This window comes from Sardina pilchardus, chromosome 13 (assembly GCF_963854185.1).
Source record: "Sardina pilchardus chromosome 13, fSarPil1.1, whole genome shotgun sequence".
NCBI classification, from domain to species: Eukaryota; Metazoa; Chordata; class Actinopteri; order Clupeiformes; family Clupeidae; genus Sardina; species Sardina pilchardus.
Window position 1 is genome coordinate 29,122,336 of NC_085006.1, and position 4,699 is coordinate 29,127,034.

Genomic DNA, 4,699 nt, shown 5'->3' on the forward strand with positions numbered 1-4,699 from the left:
CTGCCTTACAGCGTGAATCAAATCGTGCGCAAGGCAGCATGGGAACACCCAGGCTAGGTTATGATTGTAATTATTATACATTTAAAATATATATATATTTTTTTTAATGTTTCCAGTTATACTCTTCGCGATTAGTTAAGCAATTACTAAAAGCTATTTTGGAATTCCAAATTCAAAGCTGTCAAGATGCAGTGCTGCCAAGTCAGTGACTAGTATAATTCATTTGACTGTCTAAATCCTAGACTGTATCCATACCAACATGGAAGGCCGTCTTCTAATCTAATCTATGGCAAGCTCATGTCGGTCTTGTGAAACAGATTGCGAGTAGCATCACTGCTGTGATACAGTTGCACCCCATACTTCAGAGCCTCGGAGATGGACCCCAAATCAAAAAAAAAAGCGGCCTCAGATTTATCACTGACCGGTGATGAACCACCGTCGTCATCGCCACAGCCTCCACTTAAGCCCGTGGTCCCCGAAGTGCACACCAAATTAAGCCCTCGCACTCGCCAGATTTACACACTGCTTTCGCTCGGCTGTTATTAACTGCCCTCATAAATAAAGCGCTCCGAGAGAGAGCAAGAGAGAGAGAGAGAGAGAGAGAGCGAGAGAGAAGAGAATAAGGGGTTAGTAGGGGAGAGAAAGAGTGAGAGAGAGATAGAAATAGAGAGAAAGAGGTAGATATATATGGAGAGAGATAGAGAAAGAGATAGAAACAGAGAGAGAAAGAGGTAGAGATAGTGAGAGAGTGAGAGAGAGAGATAGAGAGAGAGAAAGAGAGCGAGAGAAAGAGAGATAGCCCTTCCTGGTGACCAGAGACCGCACAAGAGTTATGGTGGTGGCCCGGTGCGGTGCGGTGTGGTGCGGTGCGGTGCAGAGGTATTGAGCTTGGGCTGGGACTTGGCCTCCACTGATTGGCCCGGCGTGGGCTCGCTGCATCGCTCGTCATTAGACGCTTTTAATTGTTATGGCTACAGTTCCACTGGGAGCACTGTGTACTGAGCACACTCCTGGAGCCATGAGTCAAACACGCGGCTCCATTTGTCATGTGCAGGGCCCCCCCGTCGCCCCCCCGCACACACACACACACACACACACACACACACACACCGCCCCAACGCACCCCCCCCCCCCCCCCCCCCGACGCTCCCTAGTGAAGCGCTGTATTAATCTCAGTTTAATGCGTTCTGTGAGCAGGTCTGAAGGTTTTATAGCGTTTTTATAAAGAGCTTTTGCGGACCATCGTTTTGTCTTGATCCGTCCTGGCCGATCCTGCCTGTGCATGGGCAGCAGCTCTTGGACCGGATCAACGCTGAAGGTGTTTCTGTGTCACCACTGGGAAACCCTCAGGATCCTCATCGGGCACGGTCTAGGAAATGTCTTTTGTGACTTTGGGTTTTAGCTAAAGTCCTGCGTACGCAGGGCACTTAAAGAGGATTTTTAATCTCTCCCTCAGGGTAGGACGCACAGCCACTTAGCCACATTGGGTATGCATCTAAAAGGCAGGCTACATCAGACGCGTAACTGAAGCGTTGCGTTTGGGGAGCGTCTACTGTAACAATTAGCCTCCACTATAATCAATGGAACTGGCTACACTAGCTGTGATAGCAGCACACACATTTGGAAGAAATAGGCCAGTCCTCTGGAACTATGTGTACCAACTAACACAGCGGCCCGATGGCGGATCCGGGGCAGCCCTAGAAAAGAGGTATTGTTCAGACGGGGCCCCAAATGTCTGCCCTCAACTCTCCCTCCCATTTAACTGCTCCCGTTTGCCTGCAAAGATTGATACTGGGAGATTTTTAGGACCCCTGTGTGTTATTCGTCACGAATGGAGAAGGCTTGACCTTGAAGGCTTGGCCAGTGCGGCCAGAGGATTTATTCTGCCGTGTCTGAGAACTTTGGGAATCGCTCTCCTAAATTGTCTGGTGCTGCAGGATTTTATTTTTTGTTTGTCTTTTTCTCAGTGCACACACGCGCACACACACACACACACACACACACACACACACACACTTTGTTTGTCTTTTTCTCAGCGTAGGTTTTTGGTGGTGTTGACAAAGTGGTCTTCACACACAAAGCGCTGATTCAAACCTCCCCTACACATACACATACACATAGAGTGAGGAAAGGACAAATACACACACACACACACACACGTGCACACACGCGCGCACACACACACACACACACACACACACACACACACACACACACACACACACACACACACACACACACACACACACACGTTTTGGGGAAACCTAGAACACCTTCTCCAGCAAAGCCTTCTTCAGAATCTGTTTTACTCTGTAGTTTTCTAAATTAGCTAATTTTCCAACAATATCCCCCTGTGAAATGGACTGTGCGTGTGTGTGTGTGTGTGTGTGTGTGTGTGTGTGTGTGTGTTTCCCCCTCAATGTGCCCATGTAAGGGCTGTCCACTCCTTAGGGGGGACTCTTTAAATGCTGTGCTGGGGTTATGAGAGAATTAAATGGACTTTGAAATTATAGATTTTTTTCCCTCCCAGTCTATATCCCTCCTTCCTGTACTCAGTCACCTGAAAAGCCCCGCTCCCCGGGTTCTCCGAGTTCCCTGGGTTCTCTGAGTTCCCTGGGTTCTCCGAGTTCCCTGGGTTCTGTCCACTGGTCAGATGTGGGCCATCCAAACTTCAGTCCATGCTGTAGTAGCAGTTGTCCCAGTTTGGTATTACAGTGAGGGGGGCCGACGAGGGAACTTTTTCAAAAGCTTTCAGTTAACCTGCTGTGCATGTCAAAGTTAAAATTGTAATGTTGTTTACATTTATGTTTACGTTTATGATATTTAGCAGATGATCTTGTCCAAAGTGGCATAAGAATAACTAGCCTAGAAATCTAGACGCCCCTAGCGGCAGCAAACCTAATTTGGCTGCCGGGGCAGTCTAGAGCTTGGGAGCTGGGAAATGGAAGAATCACCAGACCAATCACATCGTGTATAGAGTCGGTGGGCGGGCTTAACATAATGGTGACTGACACGTGACCAGAAGTTGCGACGGTTATGCATCCTTACTTGAAAACGAAGATGATTCGTTTAGCGTTATCCTATTGCGTGGAGAGGGAATTTGAAAGACAACTGCATCCCACCCGCTCCGACTGAGTCTACGGTGAGTTCCCAGACCCTACATCTTGATGTGGGTCTGGAAGGTCAGGCTATAGAATTACATCAATAAACATTACATTAAAATGAATAGTAAATAGTCAAATCAAATAGCCTAAAAAAACAAAGACCAATATTATTAATAGACCAAATAGAATCGACCTGAATAATAACAATTACCGTAAACCATAAGCAGCCTGTGTGTGTTTGTTTGTGTGTGTGTGTGTGTGTGTGTGTGTGTGTGTGTGTGTGTGTGTGTGTGTGTGTGTGTGTGTATGTGTGCGTACGTGTGTAGACAATATAGTGAATTTGCATACTGTATCCAAAAAAATGTCTTATGGGGCTATTAAGTTGGCCATGTAAGTGGCAAAGCGATTTAATTAGGAGTGTTTGAACGTTCAGCTCCGTGGTGTTTAAGGTGAGTCCACATCTCCTGCTGTGGTGTGTGTGTGTGTGTGAGTGTGTGTGTGTGTGTGTGTGTGTGTGTGTGTGTCCTGGAGGACCAGCCTTTGAGTCTCGGGGCTGAGCGCCCCAAACACTTCTGAGAGTCAGATGAAGAGTCGCAGTGGGGAAATACAGCGTGTTCCAATTCCAGTCGCCCTAAACGAAGCATTTTATTTGCCCACTGAAGCCTGGTAATTCTTTTGCAGGGGGAACGCTCCCCGGCTCCACGCTCATTTGGATTGCAGGCCGAGGCCTTTTAAAACGGGACAAATTGTTCCCGAATGCTAGCGGCGTGCTATCAAACGCAACAGCGGTCTGCTGGTGGTGGTAGAGCTCCAATAAAACAGTTTCTTATCAACACACTGCCATTTCCGAGTCCGGGGAACGAGCACAGGTATTTGTGTGTCAGGTCTTGGCTCGGGCCATTTGTACCCCCTGTGTGAATGTGATGTATATTGTATTGTTTGGCAGTCTGTCTGTCTGTCTGTCCGTTCCTCACTGGTTCAGAAGAACGTTCTGGATATCTCCACAGCAGCATCTGTTGTGCTGTGCACCATGGGGAGAGCATGTTTCATTTCGAAGTCTCATTAATACCTCATTACTTTTCACTTCTGCAGAAGAGGCTCCCTGCCATGGCATGACAGCTATGGAAGAGTCAAGTGGAACTTAAATAACTGTTCCATAGTTTTATGTTGTCATCCCACCGGGGCAATTAAGAACTCAGTGTCCCTCAGCCCCTCACTAATCGGGTTAGTTCAGTCTATACGATGTCCTTTAAGGGCTTTGTGTCATTTTATGTCGCCTCATAAAATGTATAAGAAATGACTTTCTAATTTGGATTTCTGTTACGTCGTCTCTCTTGGTTGCAGCCCTCGTTTGTGTGTATCTTTCAGGCTGCACACCTTGAGAGGTCTGAGAGTTTGACCTAAATATCTAACAAGGCTTAGACTCAAGCTTGAGGCCAACTCGGACGACTTTGGGGAAAAGCCTCAGAATTTATTTTTTGGATTTAACGGATTAAGTTTCAAACCTCTTCTTCTTCCTTCTCTCTTCTCTTCCTCTCTCTCCCTCTCTTTCTGCAGCATCCAGTCCATCAGATCAGTTGAGGTCCCCAGAGGTG